Consider the following 23,194-nt stretch of genomic DNA (forward strand, 5'->3'; position numbering starts at 1 on the left):
ATTATTGTTCTCTTTCCCACACCTTTATGAATGGTATATGTACCATTCTGCCCAATGTACCTGCATCCTGCCCAATGCATGCCTCCTTGGGAGTAAGGTACAGTGACCATAGGGAGGGCACCTCTGCTACTAATATATATTGTGCTTGCAAGCATCTTTATATGGAAGTCCGCCTAGATTGAGTGTCACCTTGTTGTGGTGAGGGGGCTTGTGTATTCCAGTGAACCTGCGGGTGAAACAATTGGAGTCATGTGCTCCCAGAAGGATCTCCCAGGGTGGCAAGGTCACAGGGGAGGAACCAGACCAAGCATAATCTCAAGCTTCTCAATGGTGTAGCAGGCAGATGATAACATGGTACAGACAGTTTGTAAACATGAATTTTAAATGTGTGTCCTTTGTTTAATCTCTGCTTTGTGTATTTTAATATGTATTTTATATAAATACATGTTAGCATGTGTGCTTGTAGTATTTTTTACAATATATTACGTGTTTTAATTATTCTGTAACTTGCCTCAAGCCATGAGAAGAGTTATACTGCTACAAAATTTGGACTGTCTACAAAGTCCAGAACATCACTCTCAACTTCTGGAATGATTCCATCAGCATTGCCTCCGAAAAATCCTACAAATCTCTTGGGAAGACAAGTGGACAAATGTCAGGGTGTGGCATAAGCAAAGACCACCAGCATTGAAGCAATGCTCCTATGCCATTGAAGCAATGCTCCTGGACTGGCCATGTTGTCTGAATGCCTGATTGCCATCTACCAAAAGTTACTCAACTCTCAACTCGTGAATGGAAAACAGATTGTTGGTGGACAGCAAAAGAGATTTAAATCTTAACAACTGTGGCAGAGAACTGGGAAGTTCTGGCCCTCAAATGTTCTAACTGGAAGTCAGCTGTTACGAACAGTGTTGTGAAATTCGAAGGAGCATTAATGGAGGGCAAAAGGGAGGAATGTGTCAAGGAGAAGCATGTCAAGCCAACCCTTGTTGGGACAGCCTTCCATCTGGAACTTGATATCCTCACTGGAAAAAACATGTGGATCAAGAATAGTTCTCTACAATCACCTATGGACCCTCCATCAATACCCTACATTTGGAAGGCAATCATATTCAGCCACAAGTGATAACTGATGATGATATGGAAGGATGTTTCAATGATAATGGATGATAAAAGCAACTTGCCTTCCTCCTGTAAATACCTGCACAACTGATAACCTGCCTACCAGAATTGAGCCTCTCTCCTCAAAAACCCCAATTCCAAAGGTCCCTGGGTCCAAAACAAAATGCATCAAAAAGAGGACCTGGGCAGAAAATTATGCTTGGATGCAAGATCAGCCAGCACACTGCTTCTTAAACTGTGGGTCCCAACCCCAAATGGGGTACCCTTAGTTCAATGTTGGGTCACAGATTTGGCTACAGGAAAAGGTTTTGAACGCCATCCACACAAATCTATTAGGAACAACAAGCAATATTGACATTGGATTCTACAGAAAATGCTTCAGCTGTACTCCACAAAAAGAAAAACCAGCTTGTTTAACAAGCCTTGCAAATGCTGATTCATCATCAGTAAAAGTTTGATTTTATACCTATTTTATATACCTATATATACCTGAGGTCATGTAAAATTTCTCAGATGCAAAGGGGTTGCGAATGGAAAAAAGTTAAGAAATCCGAGCTAGTGGTTAGTAGTTTGAAGTGTTTGCTTTCACTGAGGCTGCCTCTGGCCCAGAGCTGCGACTCCAGGAAGAGGGCAGGATTTTCCCTTCTGGCTCCCTTGGCCCCCCTGATCTGCACAGAGCGGGAGTCAAAGCATGTGCTCAGAAGCCGCCAGGACTCAAGTAATTGGGCTGTTGTTCTTCCATTTTGGTACGCAGTCGTAAGCAGATTATAGAACCCACCTGCTATAGATTTCCTGTCAGTCCTCATGAATCAAATTCCACTGTCTTATTTACTGTTCGCCTTTGCCTGTGAATAACATCACCCAGGGATGCACTTCGCCCACCAGTGTGTGCTCTCTCTTTCTAGCTCAGTCTCTCCCTCACATGCTACCACTGAGTTTTTAGTCCTTCTCCACGGCTTCTTCCTTCCCCTGAGGTGTTTTCTCAAAAACATGGAAGGCTTCCCTGTTTATCATCTGGACACTTGGTGGCAATCTGCAACCGGTGCAAGTTCAAGAGGATTAATAGCCATGCCTCCGCCCTCAAAGATGCATATTATCTATTGCTCTCTTTCCCTCTCTTCCCTCTATCTAAACAGCACAAAAGAGGAACTTTTATTTTTAATTTGTCCATTGGCATATACCCCTGTCTTTCTTTCTGTCTGTCTACCTACCTGCATGGCCAAAACAAACATTTTAGGTTTGGGGGATTTTGAGAGCAGGAAAGCACCAACACTGACCGAAAGGATATCGTCCCCTTAGCTAGCTAGGAAACAAATAATGTATTTCTTCAATTCTAAGATTCTAAGATGCACCTTCCCCCCATATAATATATCTAAAAATGGAGTGGATCTTAACATCTTGGGTGATTATATATAGAAGGTTTTTTCTGTTGGTGGTATTGAAATGAGTGTGCATCTTATAATCAATGACATCTTAGAATTGAAAAAATACAGTAAAGCAGAGTCTCACTTATCCAACCTTTGTTCATCCAGTGTTCTGTATTATCCAATGCAATCTGCTTCCCGCCTAGATCCACGGCTGTTTCAAAACATTGCGATGTTTGGGTGCTAAATTCATAAATTACATCCTATATAGACTACTGCAACGCGCTCTATGTGGGGTTGCCTTTGAAGACTGTTCAGAGGCTCAAAATGGTCCAACGGGTGGTGGCCAGGTTGTTAACAGGAGCGGCACTCAGAGAGCATACACCCCTCTGTTGCGCCAGCTCCACTGGCTGCCAATTTGCTTCTGGGCACAATTCAAAGTCCTGGCTTTAGCCTATAAAGCCCTAAACGGTTTCGGTCCAATTTACCGATCCGAACGTATCTCTCCGTATGAACCTTCTAGGATGCTAAGATCTTCTGGAGAGACCCTGCTCTCGTTCCCGCCTTCCTCACAGATGCGTCTGGCGGGGATGAGAGACAGGGCCTTCTCACTGGTGGCCCCTCAACTGTGGACCTTTCTAAGAAAGGTGAAAACCTGGCTTTTCAAGCAGGCCTTCCCAAATACGGTATAGTTATATGATATTATGGAACCACTGACGACGCAACTGGACAATGATTTGATATGGAGACGCTTTGATAATGTTTTTAAGGTTTTGTATGGTTTTTATATTTTTATATTTCTGTTAGTGTTTTAATAGTATTTTATGATTGTTTTAATTGTAACTGGTTTGGCATTGAATTGTTGCCTATTGTTAACCACCTGGGCTGAGAGGGGCGATAAACAAATGTAGTAAATACATACAGTAATTACTACATAATGTTACCGTATACTAAACTGCTTTTTCTGTCAATTTGTTGTAAAACATGATGTTTTGGTGCTTAATTTGTAAAACTATAATGTAATTTGACAATTAATAGGTTTTTCCTTAATCCTTCCTTATCCAACATTTTCGCTTATCCAACATTCTGCCGGCCTGTTTATGTTGATAAGCGAGACTCTGCTGTAAAAAATAATAATAATCTTTATTTCTAGACCACAACACTCTCCCAAATGTTGAAATGGAGACTAGATAGTAATAAATTAATTAGAGAATGAACTAGAACATGTGTAAGCATTAAACATATATCATTAAAAGCAGTTAAATTGCTGCAGGAAGCTGAAGGATGTGGAGAGCTTCTTCTGAGGTCAGCATGGAAAGTATATATACTGGCAGATTGACAGAATTCACAGGAATGTTGCTACAGGATTTTTGTTTTATTAGGAAGATTGCAATTTCTGGTCATTACAAATTGTTTCTTGTTACAAGATGTGACAGCTTTACAAACCTGCCTAGTGGTTCTGGTGTGGCAGATCAGTTGTTTCTGCTGGCCAGGTTTCATAAATGTGTTTATCCAGACCTAGTACAATGCATGTTTCTGTCCCCAGAGAGTCAAATGCAATGCATGAAATATGCATGTACTACATCGTGTTTTCTTGCAGAGCTCTCGGCCAAATAGTGAATGTAATTGCTATAATGTGATCACAACATAACAGAAGCAACACAACTCTGTTGTTCCGACCTTTCTCTTCTATTGCTATGTCTATCATCTTATATCTCCCAAGATGCACTTTACGAAATACACTTGCGTCCGATACATCCTGTTTTCCACACAGGCGCATATCAATTAATTGCTTAATCTGCTCATGTGTCTAACAACCACTGGGCCCCAAGCCCAGTCCCATAGAGATGCATATCAAGTAATTGCATAGGACTATATATTGGTACCCTTAACTTATTTTGCATAGAACCTTAATTAGCCAGCCAGTATACACAGGCTAAAAAGAGAACCAAATACTGCAGATCTTTGCTATGGTAATTGCTTTGGACACCCAACTTCTGGATAATTTACTTCTTATTCGGTTATTTTAAGGAGGTCATTTCTAATGCATGTGGCAAAGTGCAGGGCTTAAGGATGTGACAGCCTTTGAAAACATGGAGGTTTTACTAATACGTAGTTGACTGTGTTAAGCAGAAAGCAGGGACAGGAGGGAATGAAGCAGAACCGAAGTTGCTGGGAAAGAATGCAGTTGTTCACCTTCATGACCCCTCATTTGACCAGTTGTATATTCTATTTATTGGCTGTTTACAGGGTGTTATGCACACAAGGTAAGGTTTTTACCAGTTGATTATGAAAAGTTGCAAAAGCTGCAAAGTGAGAAACTGAACGTTTCAACTCTGAACATTCCTGCTCAATTTCTAGCTTTGCGAACTCAGGCAAAGCTTAGGCAAGTTATACACATCACAAGCTATGCACATTTTGGATTTTGTCATGGGTTGCATGGATGCTTATGCGGAAGCCTCATATGTTTAACTTAGGATTATCATAGTCACACAACAACAAATGATTATAGATATTTTGAATTTTTAAAGCTGCTGTGAATTAAGATACATACTGTTTTTAGTTATTTAATTTATGTCCCACATCCCCCATCCATCCCATATGGGATCCAAAGCAGTCTACCAATTGCTTGTTTGATTTTTTAAATTAAGCTTTTGTAAAAAGGACGGAGTTTTGGGGTGGTAAAACACTTTTAGTGGAACTTCGTCCCATGCAGGGACAACAATATGTGTGTTGCATCTGTACAGGCTGTGAAGTGACTTGTCATCAGGCTCTTCTGTTCTCCACACATGTCTATGCAATATATAAAAACCATACAATTGTCATAATATGTGGGTATTGCTCTCTGCCAGCATCCCGGCTCTTCCCTACAGAGACTCTGGAGAGACTGAGGAGGAAGACTTCCACAAGTGAGAAGTGAGGATGGTTAGCGTTTTTTGCTTTTCTGTTGAAGGAAGATCTATTTGGCATTGGAATCTGTTTACATTTTGTTTTAGAGTTTTTTTCTCTTTTCTGTTTAGTTCTGAAATGACAGATTTGGTCAACTTCCTTGTATCATTTCACTCAGTTCACATTCAGACTGATTAAAAAGACCAGAAAGTCCCTGAATTTGTTCCTTTTGTTTTGGAGATCCATACATATTTTGTTAATCACAGAATATTTTCTGTCAGCTCCTAGTATGATCATTTTAACCTAGCTTCTCGGATTGGCTTCTTTTAAATGTAAAATTAGAAAGGATAGGAACAGAACCAGGAAATTTCTAATCGGATGTACTGTAATTAGTATGGTTTGTCCAGACCAATATTTTATATGCATTTATTATGTATTTACCTATTAATCTTATGGTTTTTTTTGTAAATATTCCTGTTATCTTTTAATTGTTGTATTTGTTTCTGTTGATCTGATGTGCCATGAAATTTTTTTATATACAATACTTTGGAGAGAATCACAAGAATAAATGTTGACTCTGGTGGAACTGAAGGTGTTTTTTCAGATGTTCAGGAAAGTGTGTATTAACACTTGTTATAGGAAGGTTAAAATATGTTCCAAAAATAAACATATAAAGTGTATATATATATATATATATATATATATATATAAATATGTGGTTTCCCCTTGACATTAAGTCTAGTTGTGTCTGACTCTTGGGGGTGATGCCCATCTCCATTTCTAAGCCAATGAGCCAGCGTTGTCCATAGACACCTCCCATATCATGTTGCCAGCATGACTGCATGGAGTGCCGCTACCTTCCCGCCGAAGTGGTACCTATTGATCTACTCACATGTGCATGTTTTCAAACTGCTAGGTTGGCAGAAGCTGTGGCTAACAGCGAGAGCTCACCCCGCTTCCCGAATTTGAACCACCGACCTTTTGGTTACCAAGTTCAGCAGCTCAGTAGTTTAACTTGCTGTGCCATTGGGGACTCCTGTGTGTGTGTATGTTCAAAGTCTAAAATTGAAAATCTAAATGTAAAAGCATTGCATTTTAACAGAGTAATTGTTATGGCTCTGTTTCTAAAGATATGATTTTAAGTGCAACAACACTATCAGCAATCTTAACTTAGAAACAAAGGTATCTTTGCCCTTGGCTACATGGTACATAAGTCCATTGAGTTATTTCTTTATAACTAATGGGATTCAGCAAGAGATATGAGGTCCAAAAAAGACACACACATCTTTCACTTAGATGGAAGGGAGAATTTCAAAAGGATTAGCTGATATGACAAAATGTAGGGGTGTGCGAAGTGGCAGAAATCCATACTGTTTTTGTTCTGTTTTTGTTTCGAATTTTGGGAGGAGCCTTTTAACTGCTCAGTCAGAGAGGTCCTTTTTCTCACTAAAGTACAAACCCCAGATTTCTGCAGGAGGAAGCCACAGGGTTTCAATTGGGATGCAAACTCTTTACCTACTCTTTAAGCCAGGGGTCCTCAAACCTTTGAAGCAGAGGGCCAGTTCCTGGTCCCTCAGACTGTTGTGGGGCCGGACTACAGTTTGAAAAAATAAATAACAAATTTCTATACACACTGCACACATCTCATTTGTGGTGCAAAACATAATTTTAAAAAATACAATATTTAAAATGAAAAACAATTGCAACCAACAAATACTTAGCAGTATTTCAAAGGGAAGTGTAGTCCTGCTTTTGGCTGATGAGATAGTCAAGTTAATTAGGACTGTTGTTGTTTCAGACTTCGGGTAACTCTATGTCTAAAGTTTAGGGAAGGGGCTGGATAAATGACCTTGGAGGGCCACATCCGGCCCACGGGCCTTGATTGGGGGATCCCTGCTTTAAGCACTAGTGTGATATGCAGACTCTTCCTGTGCAATTCTATGGTATGATTCTATTTCAAGAATTGTCAAAATACAGGTTTTGCTGTTATCCATATTTTCAGATATCCACAGGGGTGTTTAGACCACATTCCCTGCAGATGCAGGGTCCATATTATACCACATTTCAATGGACAAATGGACACATTATAGTATAACATAAATGCTACCGTGAGATATCAAGTGAAGACATGTACGTGTATTTAAGGATTTAATATGCTGTAATTGTGTGGACTGTATTATGTCTTGTTTATTTAAGTTGATTTTATAATTTTATTGTGCTTGTTTATGATTTGTTATGTTATTTTTGGCATTGAATGTTTGACACTATGTTAATTTTGTTGTAAGCTACCCTGAGTCCCTTCAGGGAGATAGGGCGGGCTATAAATAAAGTATTATTGTTATTATTATTCCTGTTATTATTATGTACCGTACATTATTATTATTATTATTATTATTATTATTATGTACAGTACTGCACTTGCTTACCGAAAGGTCGCAGGTTCGATTCCGGGGAGCAGTTTGAGCTCCCACTGTTAGCCTCAGCTTCTGCCAACCTAGCAGTTCAAAAACATGCAAATGTGAGTAGATCAATAGGTACCACTCCGGCAGGAAGGTAACGGCACTCCATGCAGTCATGCTGGCCACATCACCTTGGAGGCTTAGAAATGGAGATGAGCACCAACCTTCAGAGTAGGACATTACTGGAATTTATGTCAGGGGAAACCTGTACCTTTACCATTACAATACATTAGTTATTGCATGATATCAATGTAAATGACCTTTTTTTCTAGGCTTGTTTTTGAATGTTTTAATGAGTAGCAATAGTTAAAAGATTTCTTTTTGAAATTACCTAAAATGACCTGTGATATCTGATGGCTCCTAGCTACTTGACCTACTCCATCTATATGTGTATTAACTGAAGAGATAGCTGGGACATCACTTGCCAAGAGTTAATCTCTCTCTCTCTCTCTTGCTCTCTCTCTCTCATAATTTCTGAGGAAGCAGTATTGCATTGTCCAGGTTGGCCTTATCATTAGGCAGGGTGAGGACTCTGCCTTCTTTGTTTACTTTGTTATTATCAGAATTGGAGAACTTTCAGCATGAGGACCAACTTCAATTTCCATAGCAATTTTTGGGTATCATATTCCAGAGGGTGGGTAAAGCCAAGGGCAGAAATACAGACATGTTTTAGCTTTAAAGCTCTTACTGACAGTAAACAACCCCTGGAAGAGACATTCTCAACATTCAGAAAGTGAGTGCAGAAGCTGGGAAACTACCAAATAATGGTATTGTCTGAAAGTTTTTTCCCCCCATGTTAGGAGCAACTTGTTGCTTCTGGTGTGAGAGAACTGGCCATCTGAAAAGACATTGCTCAGGGAACGCCCGGATGCTTGATGTTTTACCATCCTTGTGGGAAGCTTCTCTCATGTCCCCACATGGGGAGCTGGAGCTGATAGAGGGAGCTCAACCCATTCTCCCCAGATTCGAACTGCTCCTGTCAGTCAGCAGTCCTGTGCCACCGGGGCTCCTAGAACCAGAGTTGAGCATCTGAGATGAAAGGGGAAGCCTATGCCCTTGTCTGTGTATTTGTGTTTCATTTTGTGTTTCAAAGCCATTGAATGTTTGCCTGTGTCTGTATATATGCTGGAATCCACCCTGAATCCCCTTGGGGAGATAGGGTGGAATACAAATAAAGTGTTGTTGTTGTTGTTGTGCAATATACTCCACTTTGGCAGAAAAAACGAAATGCAAAGATACAGAATGGGGAATGCCTGGCTTGGCAGCAGTCTATGTGAAAAAGATTTTGGAGTCCTTGTGCACAATAAGTTAGACATGAGCCATCAATGTGATGCTGCGGCTAAAAAAGCCAATGGGATTTTGGCCTGTATAGTGTCTAGATCCAGGGAACTCATGCTACCCCTCTATTCTGCCTTGGTTAGACCACACCTGGAATACTGTGTCCAATTCTGGGCACCACAATTGAGGAGAGATATTGACAAGCTGTTCAGAGGAAGGTGACTAAAATGATCAAGGATCAAGGATCTGGAGCACAAGCCCTATGAGGAGCGCCTTAAAGACCTGGGCATGTTTAGCCTGAAGAAGAGAAGACTGTGAGGAGACATGATAGCCATGTGTAAATATATGAGGAGAAGTCATAGAGGGGAGGGAGCAAGCTTATTTTGTGCTGCCCTAGAGACTTACTTACTTACTTAGGCGATCCTCATTGTCCGAGTAGAATAGTCTTCCAAGATCAGTGTACTGGTGGTAGGTCCGTACGTGACTGTGGAGTCCTATTCTTGATCTGCATCATACCACAGTGATGGTATTGGTTTCCAGGTGGAAGGTGGTCCCAGTTGGGGTTGGCTTGATGGGCCTTCATCTTGGCATGTTTCTCTCTTTTGCCCTCCATTCCTGCTTCTTCAAATTCTATAGCACTGCTGGTCACAGCTGACCTCCAGCTGGAGCGGTCAAGGGCCAGGGCTTCCCAGTTCTCAGTGTCTATGCCATAGTTTTAAAGGTTGGCTTTTGCCCATCTTTAAATCTCTTTTCCTGTCCTCCAACATTCCCTTTTCTGTTCTTGAGTTTGGAGTAGAGCAACTGCTTTGGGAGATGGTGGTTGGGTATCTGTACAACGTGGCCGGTCCAGCAGAGTTGATGGTGGAGGACCATTGCTTCAATGCTGGTGGTCTTTGCTTCTTTCAGCATGCTGGAAGACTAGGATGCAGAACAATAGCTTCAAACTACAGGAAAGGAGATTCCACTTGAACATTAGGAAGAATTTCTTAACTGTGAGAGCTGCTCAGCAATGGAACTCTCTACCCCAAAGTGTGGTGGAGGCTCCTTCTATGGAGGCTTTTAAACTGGATGGCCATCTGGATGGCCATCTGTTGGGGGAGCTTTGAACCCAATTGTTCTGCTTTTTGGCAGGGGGTGGGACTGGATGGCCCACGAGATCTCTTCCAACTCTATGATTCCAGTTCTATTTAATTCTATGAGGATTCTGTTACAAAATATGACTCTGGGGGGCCAAAATGACATGAGTATTAAAGGTGAAGCCCAACAATATTTTGTAATTTATTGTTGAAGGCTTTCATGGCCGAAATCACTGGGTTGTTGTAGTTTTTTTGGGGCTATATGGCCTGAAAAATGCCTCTATGGCCATATAGCCCAAAAAACCCCTACAACAACACATTTTTTTAAAAAATGGCACCAGCAAGTGGGGTAGGAAGCAAGATGTGCAATTTAGCTGTACTTCCCATTGCCACTTCCTATTTGCAAGGCCTCCAAGTCCGAGCCCTGTTTTGGGGACTGGATATTTTCCCCAGAGGTGGGACTCTCTATTTTCCCCCCCCCCCTCCCTTCCGCTGCCTCTCTCCTGCACACATTCAGGCAGAATCCTGTCAAGCAGAAAAACTGTTTGCTGCTTCGGATTCCAGATCAAGGTGGAAAGAATAAAAGTGAATTGGGAATCACCTGACTGAGCAGGCAGGCAGCAGAGGACAAATGGGACAAAGGACTCCAGCTTGTGTTGGGTGCAGCTGGGGATGGGGAGGCAGAGAGGGCCGGATTTATTTATTATTCATATTCTAATTTTTCTCTGCTCGTATTTCTCCAACTGCTAGAAATAAGGATTTTCTTAACTGTCTCCATTATTTCGTGACTTGCCAGCGCTTTCTCTTTCTCTGCGTGACATTGACTGCGTCTTTGAGAGGGGGAGCGCCCTCTAGCGCCCAAGGACAGCCCTGCACCTTCCCCGAGACTTGCCAGCTCTGCTCCCATAATTCTGGTTTATGACTCTAGATTAGTTTCACCGGGATTTTAGATTGCTAATACTACAGCACTACATAGTAATTTTTCTAGATAGAGAGGATAAAGTGGAATAGGCAAGGTCAAATGCTGGAAATGGAAGGAAACATTAGAACTAGCGTTTGCATATTTAACAAATCTTGTCTAAAATTAATATTTTCTGTCTACAATACGGTATGACCCCTGTATCTGTGGGGCCAGTATCCACGTTGACAAAATATGCCACCCCTGGGCATGTCCTAGGTCTTCCAGTTTAACTGTGGTATTCATGGCACAGGGGTCCTTTGTTTCAATAGGCTTTGATATTTCCCATGGATTCACATAATAATAATAATAATAATAATAATAATAATAATCCTATTATTAATAAACTTGTGCCACAAATATCACCTGCCTGCAACAAAAGAACTGGTGGGATCACAAGCTGGAAAAAGTTACAGAGAATGAACACACCAAACTCCTCTGGGACTTCCGAATTCAGACAGAGTTCTGGAGCACAACACTCCTGACCTCACAATAGTGTTAAAAAACAAAGTATGGATCATTGATGTTGCAATCCCAGGTGACAACAGGATTGCAGAGAAACAACAGGAAAAACTGACACAATATGAGGATTTAAAGATCAAACTGCAAAGACTCTGGCACAAGCCAGTAGAAGCGGTCCCAGTGGTGATTGGCACACGGTGCAGTGCCTAAAGACCTTGGCCTGCACTTAAACACAATCAGCGCTGACAAAATTACCACCTGCCAGCTGCAGATGGCCACCTTACTGGGATCTGCATGCATTATTCGCCGATACATCACACAGTCCTAGACACTTGGGAAGTGTCTGACATATGATCCAATTCAACAGCCAGCAGAGTGTCTGCTTTGGACTCATCTTGTTGTGTTTCAAATAATAAACTAATATTAAACTTTATTTATACCCCACCACCATCTCCCCAAGGGAACTCAGGGCTTACATGAGGCCAAGCCCAAAAATTACAATAGGCAAAGTAAAATACATTACAAAAATACTAACATCAGATAAAAGTAAACAATAACAAAATAACACGATAGGGGTAAACAAAGGATATTACAATAAAACAAAGTAGAATACATATACAGATAATAACATCAAATGAAATGCAAACAATAACAAAATAATACGTTAGGGTAAACACATGATATGATGTAAAATGATAAAAGTTGAACACAATGGGCTGGGCCCAGTGGGGTCCTTTGTTTCAATAGGCATTATTATTATTGTTATTATTATTTGAAGCATAACAAGATTAGTACACATCAAAAAAGTCATTATTATTATTATTATTATTATTATTATTATTTGAAACATAACAAGATTAGTACACAGCAGACAAGATCACTATGTTGGCTTTTGTATTTGATCACATGTTGGACACTTCCCAAGTGTCTAGGGCTGTTGATGTATTGGCAAATAATATGTGTAGATCTGAGTAGGGTGGCCTTTTACAGCTGACAGATGGTCATTTTGTCAGTGCCGATTGTTTACAAGTCCTGGCCAAGGTCTTTAGGCACTGCACGCAGTGTGCCAATCACCATTGGGACCACTTTTACTGGCTTGTGCCAGAGTCTTTGCATTTCAGTCTTTAAATCCTCATATCGTGTCAGCTTTTCCAGTTGCTTCTCGTTAATTCTGCTGCCATCTGGGATTGCAATATCGATGATCTATACTTTGTTTTTTCCCCACAATCGTGAGGTCATGAGTATTGTGCTCCAAAACTGTCAGTCTGAATTCGGAAGTCCTGAGTAATTTGATGTGTTCATTTCCTGTAACTTTTTCAGGCTTTTGATCCCACCAGTTCTTTGTCGCAGGACGATGGTGTTTGTGGCACAAGTTCCAATGGATCATCCGAGCAATGTTGTTATGCTGTTGCTTGTAGTCTGTCAGCACGATCTTCTAGCATCAACTGAGTATGTGATCCATCGCTTCATCTACTTCCTTGTAGAGTCTACACTTAGAATCTGTAGTCGACTTTTCAATTCTGGCTTGGATGGCATTGGTTCTAATAGCTTGTTCTTGGACTGCAAGAGTCAGGCCCTCGGTCTCCTTTTTCAGAGTTCCATTTGTGAGCCACATCCATGTTTTTTCCTTGTTAATTTTGTTCTCAATTATTCCCTGGAACTGTCCACAGAGAGCCTTCTTTTGCATTTTACCTTCTGCTCTGCATTGTATTTTTACAGTATTCATTCTTTGTCTTTTGCTCTTTAAGTGGTTTTCTACCATTGACTTCCATCAATGTTGGTTCTTGACTGCCTTCAATTATTATTATTATTATTATTATTATTATTATTATGTTGTTGTTGTTGTTGTTGTTGCTGTTGTTGTTGTCGAAGGCTTTCATGGCTGGAATCCCTGAGTTGCTGTGAGTTTTCCAGGCTGTATGGCCATACATCTGAGAAAACTCACAGCAATAATAATAATAATAATAATAATAATAATCTTTATTTATAACTCACCACCATCTCCCCAAAGGGGACTCGGGGCAGCTAACATGAGGCCAAGCCCAAAATAACACAACATGATTAAACACAAAATTACATGAAAATACATCATAACAAAATATATAAAATAACAAATAAAATAAACAATATAAAATCGCACAATATAATCGAACACAGAGGGCGGGCCAGATCAGGCATGTAGCCAGGGGGGGGGGGGCTCGGGGGGCTTCAGCCCCCCCCGAAATTCTCATGGTGGTTTGCGAAAAGGCCTTACTGGTGTATTATTTAAACTGTTATGTATATTCATATCATGATCTGATCACCATACTAAATATATCCCATATGCATGGGGGTATTGGGGTAATGATACAAAAGGTTTGCTAGGCTAGACCCTCTTTCACTCAGACTCAGCCCCCCCCGAAACTCAGCCCCCCCGAACCCCCCCTGAAATTTTTTTTAGCCCCCCCCGAAACGAAATCCTGGCTACGGGCCTGGGCCAGATTTTTTATTTATTTGTCGTGTCAGGACAATTAGTCAAATTATATTACATTTCTAACAGAACAAAGAAAACAAACAGATAGAATACAAAATTTGTGAGTTTGGTAGTTGATTAAATGTCCTTTGACCAGTATCTGGCCACTTGGAGTGCTTCTGGTGTTGCTGCAAGGTCCTCCATTGTGCATGTGGCAGGGCTCAGATTGCAATGCAGCAGGTGGTCAGTGGTTTGCTCCTCTCCACACTCGCATGTTGAGGATTCCACTTTGTAGCCCCTTTTCTGAAGGTTGGCTCTGCATCTCATGGTGCCAGAGCGCAGTCTGTTCAGCGCCTTCCAAGTCGCCCAGTCCTCTGTGTGCCCAGGGGGGAGTCTCTCATTTGGTATCAGCCATTGGTTGAGGTTCTGGGTTTGAGCCTGCCACTTTTGGACTCTCGCTTGCTGAGGTGTTCCAGCGAGTGTCTCTGTAGATCTTAGAAAACTATTTCTAGATTTATGTTGTTGACGTGCTGGCTGATACCCAAACAGGGGATGAGCTGGAGATGTCTCTGCCTTGGTCCTTTCACTATTGGCTGCTACTTCCCGGCGGATGTCAGGTGGTGCAATACCAGCTAAGTGGGCCAGATGTATGAGGTAAAATGTTAAAAAGTTAAAACCCTGGGCGATATAGAGATTAAAAAGTGCATTTATAAGAGAGGAGCCCGAAGGGGAGGAGAAATGGGATTTGGCCTTTATAGGGGACAGAGGAAGGTGCTTTATTCTGAGGGCAATTGTAGGAGGAAACAAAACAGATGGGTTGAGAGGTCACTTTTCTCTTAAAGAAAAAGCAGTAAACACTAGTAAAAACAATATAATATACAATTTTAAACCTAAAGACTATAAATATTAAAATATAATATAAATTAGAACTATCTAAAAGTGAATAATTAAAACCATTAAACCATTAAGACCAATTTAAAAATACATAAATTCACATATTCATGCATACTCTGGGAATATATCCCTGTGGATAGCTGGGAGGGGGCCGTACAGTATATGCTTGAAGCAGTTTATTGTCAGTGTTACTTTTAACACCTTTTTGTTCAGATGGTGCAATGAACATTGAGGGTTACAGCTAGCTTTCATCAAGTTCACACTTTGCACAAGTCTAATATATATGTGCATGAAGTTCAGCTTCCTTGTGGTATTCCATATTGTGAGTGACGAATGCATCCAAAATGCTGGGGACAGACAACTGACTGGGGCTGATTATAGGGAATAATTAATTATGCTGCTACAGCATATTAATTGGCCATTGGTCCATTCTTGGGTAGAGTCCAAAGAGCTGGGCATGACCTATAAAGTCAAAGCATGACCTCACTTGAGAGGTCTTTTTCTGTAACTCTGAGTTTGCAAAACCTGAGCAGGGCAGTTAGAGCGAGTTGGAAGTCTCTCATTCATGGGTCTGTCATAAGTTAACTTGAAAGCAGTTAACATCATCTTTAACAATAACAACAATTGTGTTGTGTCTCATGCCCTTTCCTCATCCTTAGCCCTGTGACATATACTAACACATGCATGGGCAAACTTTGGCCCTCGAGATGTTTTGGACTTCAACTCCCACAATCCTTAACAGCCTGAGGCCCCGAGGACGTTAGGGATTGTGGGAGTTGAAGTCCAAAACACATGGCCGAGGTTTGCCCATGCCTGTACTAACATCACAAGCTGATCCTGGAAGCACTATTCTGCACTGAAATGTTGCTGAGTGTGGGGCTGAAGTGCTATAGCAATGGTCTACGTGCAATCCTCCTATTGAAAAACCACATCTTAAAAATTAGAGATTATTTTGAAGAATAGTGAATGATTTCCCCCAGGATCTGTCTCATGTGTGGGGAAAACATTATGGGAAATATAGTGCCCAAAGCAAGTTTCCCAATCTCCACACATATCTCCAACTGAACAAAAGCCAGGAACTTAGTAAGTTTGGCCTGGGAGAAATGTTGGAGTTTCGCTCTACTTTCTGAATAAGCAGTAAATCTGAAACACAGCTTTGCAGTTATAGATAGCCCCGAATAGCTCTATTCAAATATCTTCTCTATCTCTTCAACTGGAATCTTGCTCTGTTTTACCTCCCTCCTGTCTCACCAGCCCTGTTAAACACTTTCCTGATCCCTAGAGAGTCGTGTTTGCTATTGAAAAACTTTTCTTTTTTTCCTTTGTTTTTAAAGAAAGGAGCTCAGTTGCAAGTGGAAAGGCCCTTGCTGAAAAGTGCTTCTCCCCAAGGGGAACTCAGAGAGACGCGTTTGGCCCCTCCTGAGTGTAACTGCCGTGTTTGTTGTTCCCCTGGAGGCTTCCTTGATGCTCTCGGTAGCCTTTCCTGCCCCTGAGATATTTGTACATTCTGTATGGCATGATGAACATTCTGGGCATGAACTACGCTAACCTTCCCGAGACCCCGGCTGAAGAAATGGAGATGATTTCAAACAGCACCTGCCACAAGCTCCGCACCCCTCTGAAATCTTTCTGAGCAGAAAGGGTTTGCCCCAGGAGAGGAGGAAGAATGCCATCAATAAATAATCTGTGCTGTCTTTCTCAATCAGTCCAAGGAGCAGTGATTGGTCCTGGGTGACTAGCTTACCTTAAAAATGGCTTTTAAACTAAGCCACCCTTGCTATGAACAGTTGGTCCTCCTCCTCACCCATAAAGACCAACAGTTTTGGGATTGAGAATGTGTGCATCACATCATGTCTCTCTCAATCTTCTTTTTAAGAAATCTTATTAATTTTTTGGTCGATATTGAAGTTCAGTTGTTCTACTTTGATAGTTAGATCAGAGATGGGGAGTTTGGAGGACTGGTTGGACCACGTTGCCCTAAACAGCCCACTCCATGCTACAGAAATCCAACTTGCTGTTACAGCACTCCTGGCATCTCCAAGCTGCCCTTTAAAACAGTTGTTCCCAACCTGTGGTCCATGGACCACCAGTGGTTTGCAAGAACTAAAATATGGTCTGTGGCCTCACTGTTACTACATTGAGAGTGACTGGTCTTGTGAAACCCTCTTATAGTGCCGAGGCTTATTAAAGATGGTTTTCTGTGGGTGAGCAGATGGTGACTACTGGATGACATATGTTCTATATCAGAAACTAGAGCACTTCTGGTATAGCCAATGCAGTTTTCTGAATCAGCACTCCAAATAACCAAACCAAATCTAAAGTTGACCAGAAACTGATTCGTAACCCCTTTGGTACTAATGTTGGCGAGTGGTCCCTGGTCAAATTGGTTCCTGCTCGAGTAGTCCCTGGTCAAAAAAAAAAAAAAAAAAAAAAAAGGTTGGGAACCACTGCTTTAAAGCAAGGTGAGGAGGAAGTGTGCCCTGCTGGAATACTGGAGTACTGTTTAGCATGAAAAAAGGTAAATCCTCCTTGTGCATCTTGCCTTAAAGATCAAGGGCTTCTCTACCCTAACATGAAAATCCAGTCTCAGCTCTAATCCCTCGCTGTTAGTCTCCATGATGCACTTTCAGTGAGTATCTTACTTTTCTGCCCTTAACCTGACTTTGCCTTGCTTTAGGGATGCTCAGGAGAGTTTTCTGGGCTTTGAGGTAGTTGGACAGCTAGATTGGATCCTATTCAGTCAGATCCCTTGTCCCTTGGACACTTTCCCATCCTCCTGTTTGTGTATGCAAAGGGTTTGCTTCAAGAGTGCCCCTGTGTGATTGGCACCGCTCCCTGCCAGTCATAGAGCTCTGTACGCACATCGGGGGATTGTGTTTGCATCTGCTGATGTCAGAACAGGGCACCCATGCAACCAGCAAAAAAGAAGGGGTTGATTTGACTCCTCCTTGCTGGACATGCATGTGATAGGCAATGACCAAGTGCTTGTACAGAGTTCCATAACTGGCTGGAAACAGTGCCGATGACAAAAGAATGAGGTGATACACCAATATGGTTCTGATCCCTCTGGACACCAGCCCCAGATTCAGCATGTGTGGATGCAGGGCATCTCCAGGGAAGGTATACACTGCAGTATCCTGTCTGATGGATATATGACCTCAGTTTCAACATTTTAACCCACAGGTGTCAAACCTGCTGCCCCCCAGATGCTTGGGCCCCCAACTCCCAGAAGGTGTCAAACCTGCTGCCCCCCAGATGCTTGGGCCCCCAACTCCCAGAAGCATTAAAGAGCTTGTCCAATGGCCAGAAATTCTGGGAGCTGAAGTCAAAACACTTGGACTAGACCACTGCTCTAATACCTACAGCACTCTGGATCTTGGCTCAGCATCTTAAGTGCTATTCCAACTGGCTTATAAATATAATTCCTAAAAGCACTGCTTTGAGTTGGGTAGACACTAAATGATAAAGTTCTGAGCATCCATTTGGAAGTATAAGAAGGCATTGTGTAGTGTCTAGATTCAGGAAGGTCATGCTACCCCTCTATTCTGCCTTGGTTAGACCACATCTGGAATACTGTGTCCAATTTTGGGCACCACAATTGAAGGAAGATGTTGACAAGCTGGAATGTATCCAGAGAAAGGAGATTCCACTTGAACATTAGGAATAACTTCCTGACTGTGAGAGCTGTTCAGCAGTTGAACTCTCTGCCCCGAAGTGTGGTGGAGGCTCTTTCTTTGGAGGCTTTTAAACAGAGGCTGGATGGCCATCTGTTGGGGGTGTTTTGAATGCGATTTTCCTGCTTCTTGGCAGGGGGTTGGACTGGATAGCCCACGAGGTCTCTTCCAACTCTATGATTCTATGATTTTATAAAAATTTACTTGATAAAGAGATTTTCCCAAACACGCAGGTAGCAATTATTTGTTGCAGGTGTATTCTCAGCCTTGTTCTGACATTCACTTGTTGTTATTATTATTGCAAATGGGCAAATGCTAACCACACTTTTGCTTTCCTTTTGTGGGAATATAAAAAGATTTGTGAATTTTCCTATTTTCTGTCAAAAAGAGTGTCTTAACATACACAGGAGAACCCACTGATGAAATGGTCAAATACTTCCTTTAAGGATGTTTGTGTGTGCAAACCCTCATTCATTTCTGCACAAATTATGCTGATTTTTTGACATATATGCAATTTTTGTTCTCAACAAAGTGTTTTACATTTTTTTTACAAAGTGTGAAAAAGCATCAAACATGCATGAAAACTCTCATAATGGAACCAGCACTGAGAAAATGTCAAATTATTTTTTTTGGCATAAGTATAAAATGGGAATTGAGTCTCTTTGCCTTGTTTCTAGGCTGATCAATCTAGGCTCTGTGTTGAAGACTGGGGTGTTTTCTTGTCCCTGCGACCCCTCCTTCCCTTCCTGGCTTGTCTTTTCCTGCTGCTGCTCTTTGTTCTCTTGATCCCTCTTGATGCTCTTTTTGTGGCCTTGTTCTTCTGGTAGGCCTCTGGGCTTTCATTGAGGCTGGTGTCTTTCTTAGCAGTGTGCTGCGGAAGTCATCTTTTCTATTTCCTTCCAACAGCATCCAGGGAATGCAGAGCCAGCTCTCACTTTCACAGCGCCTACTTCTCTCCCATGGGCCTTCCAGCATGTGACATATATCATCACCCGTCATTCCCTGACAGCTTTACTCACTGTACAAGTATTAATTAATTAATCCTTGCCATGTGCTATGAGGGCAGCATTAAAATGCTCATTTTCCCATGAAGGCACTGGGAGGTTAAGCGACTTGTGTCCTAAATGGCTCATTCAGTAACATGATAGATCTCAGAAAGGGGCAAAAGATTTTTGAGCTCCCCTATTCTATGCCTTTAGCAATTTTGCATATACACTCAGATGCACACTCTCTCAAACACTTATGCATACATACAATCTCAGTCTCTTATGAGCATTGTGTGAGCATTTCCAACTTATAGCAACCCTGTTTTCTTAGCAGTTTTGTTCCTGGAGTAGGGTTGTCATATCCTTCCTCTGAGGCTGAAAGTGTGATCTGGCCAAAGTCTTGCAGTGGATTGTCGAAGGCTTTCATGGCTGGAATCATTGAGTTGTTGTAGGTTTTTTGGGCTATATGGCCATGTTCTAGAAGCATTCTCTCCTGACGTTTTGCCTGCATCTATGGCAAGCATCCTCAGATGCCATAGATGCAGGCAAAACTTCAGGAGAGAATGCTTCTAGAACATGGCTATATAGCCCAAAAAACCTGCAACAACCATTTTGCAGTGAACTTCAGTGGCTGGGCAGGGATTTGAACCCTGGTCCCCAGCATGGTAGTCCAGCACTCAAACCACTATATGGTGGCAGCTCACACACACACTGCATGTTGCTGGCATGAGGTGAAGTTTTTAGTTTCACGTTCATCTCAGTTACATTAAATAGAATTGAACTGCATTCTATGGCAGTATAGATGTGGCCTGGGAGATCTGACTGAAATATAGTGACCAGACCAGTTTACATTTTCTTTAGAAATTATTACTAACTGCTTTTTGTGAATAGCAGAACAATGCATAATGTGAGAAATATGAGCTCTTAGCTAAATTGTTACACAATAATAATAATAATAATAATAATTTTATTTTTGTACTCCGCCTCCATCTCCCAGAAGGGATGAGCCCAATCAACATAGTTAAAATATAATACATTAAAATACATAAACAACATCTTAAAACAGAATAAAACCAATATTATTGCAAAATATAAAAACAATAATCAATCAACAACCAATGAACCTGGAATAATAATCAGTTTCTGAGCATGGGTGGGTAGACTGGTGCAAATCAATTGTAAGGATAGGGGTGATGGATAAAGCACGTAAGTCAATTAGCAACAGCAAGGATACAGGGCAATGTGAGACAGAGCACTCTAACTTTGGGTACAGGACAATAGTAAAGTGCAAGGGGTCCTAGCTGGGGCCAAGTTATCAGAGGAGTCGTCTAGTCAAAAGCACAGTGGAATATCCATGTCTTCAAATCTTTGTGGAAGATGGACAGGGTGGGCGCTATTCTAATCTCCCAGGGAAGGGAGTTCCAGAGCTGGGGGGGGGGGCACCATCAAGAAGACCCTCTCTCTCGTCCCCACCAACCATACCGTACTTGTGATGGGTGTGGGAGTGAGAGAAGAGCCTCCTTGGAAGATCTTAGGGGTTCATAAGGGAAGATGCGGTCGTGAAGATAGGCAGGTCTCAAACCAGAAACTTATTGGCAGCCAGTGGAGCTGTTTGAACAGGCGGGTTGTCTGCTCCCTGTAGTTTGCTCCAGTTAACCGCTGATCTTTGCACTAGCTGATGTTTCTGGGCTGTCTTCAAAGGCAGCCCCATGTATATGGAAAATCCAGAACAAAAACTTAAATTGACTTATGTTTTAGTTTCAGACTAGCTTGCAATATGTACTAAAGTGGGACAAATCTGTTATCTGACTGAATTTGGTTCTGCCATAAAGTGTCACTGCTGCTGAAAAATGCAAATATTTATTGATCTAATTTGCTATGTATTAGTCACCACATAAAATCCTCTGGGTACTGTACATATTTGAACCCTATTAAAACAATTGTACTCAGCATTTATAAATGTAACGTGCAGCATAAGAAGATATACAATACATGCATAACAGAAACTAAAAGCATCTCAGACAAACATCAACAACTGTCATCAAAACTGCGGAGATGAAGTGCAGGAATAAGTTTTTAAAGTATTGAGCAGTTTGTAGATAATTACATATATTCAATGAAACAAAAACAAAACACACACACAGACTAGCATCTGAATGTGGCGTGAAATCTGATGAAGGGGTTGGACTGGATGGTCCACGAGGTCTCTTCCAACTCAATGATTCTATGAAGGAATAGAAAGTCTGGTGTTAACCTCTTCATGATGTCTGATCCTAATTAGAATAAAGCTTTCCTGTGTTTGTTTATAAATTGTAATAATTTTCCCTTGCTGATGTGTGCCCTAAAGTCATTTCTGACTTGTGATGATGCTAATGCGAACTAACCACAGGGGTTTCTTTGCAGAATCTGCTTAGAAGGGGTTTGTCCTTCTTCCTCTGGGACTGAGAGAACATGACTTATTATCCAAGTTCATCCTATGGGTTTCCATGACTAAGTGGTCATTTGAACCCTGTTCTCCCTACACTCAAACAACTACACCACTCTTGCTCTTAACCTCATGTAATGGTTATTATTTAACCTTGGGCAGAGTCAACTGGGAATTTCTGCTGAGCAAAGCGCTTTAAAACGAGTGGGCATTGTTCAAGTGAGCCGCAACTTCCATCCTTTTCAGTGGGACTTGCTTCCTTCTGAACTGTAGCCTTTTGTAAGGCATTCTATGAGATAAGATAAAATGTTATCGCATCTCATCATTTAACACAAATAAATTAAAAGCCTGGCTAATCAATAGTCCTTGTTTGTATGGGGTCTACTGTTTTGTTGCAGCTTCTGAGTCCCCGTTTTGCTCCTTTGCTGGTTTTACGATATTTCAAATCGCAGAGCTGAAAGGTACCCTAAAGGTCATTTAGCCTCCTCTCCTGTCAAGATAATCTAGCTTTACATTGGTTTCAGTGCAGTTCCAGTGTCATAAAAGTTCTTATCATTTTGCCCCTTCTCAGAACATACAAGAAAATGTTCTAAGTAGAGGGCAGCTCCAGGCATGCGTTTTCCTCATTTGAGACTATTATCTAACAATGAATCCTCTGCGGTCTTATTTTGCAAGTGCTTTAAAATGTCCTGGTTTTTTTCTCCTTCTACTCTTCCCCTTTTCTTTCACTTCCTATGATTGCTGCAAACTCGGGGAAGTGAAGGAGAAGAGGCGGTGGAATCTTTATCTGCCTTTAACACAATTCCGTATGTTTTGGGTGGGATGGTTATTTGTTTATGTATTTTTCTTTTGTACGGCACTGAATGTTTGCTGACCTTGTTGTTCACTGCCCTGAGTCCCTTTGGGGAGTATAATAATAATAATAATAATAATAATAATAATAATAATGGTCGCAGGTTCGAATCTGGGGAGCGGCGTGAGCTTCCGCTGTCAGCCCCAGCTTCTGCCAACCTAGAAGTTCAAAAACATGCAAATGTGAGTAAATGAATAGGCACCATTCCAGTGGGAAGGTAATGGCACTCCATGCAGTCATGCTGGCCACATGACCTTGGAGGTGTCTACGGACAACGCCGGCTCTTCGTCTTAGAAATGGAG

The 23,194-nt window shown here is 41.5% G+C and overlaps 1 protein-coding gene across 2 annotated transcripts in view; it reads left to right on the forward strand.

The window, feature by feature from the left end:
• Positions 1 to 23,194, forward strand: part of ESRRB (estrogen related receptor beta) — a 187,470-nt gene that overhangs the window by 28,161 nt on the left and 136,115 nt on the right. The window lies entirely within an intron of this gene.

Source organism: Anolis sagrei, chromosome 1 (genome assembly GCF_037176765.1).
Source record: "Anolis sagrei isolate rAnoSag1 chromosome 1, rAnoSag1.mat, whole genome shotgun sequence".
NCBI classification, from domain to species: Eukaryota; Metazoa; Chordata; class Lepidosauria; order Squamata; family Dactyloidae; genus Anolis; species Anolis sagrei.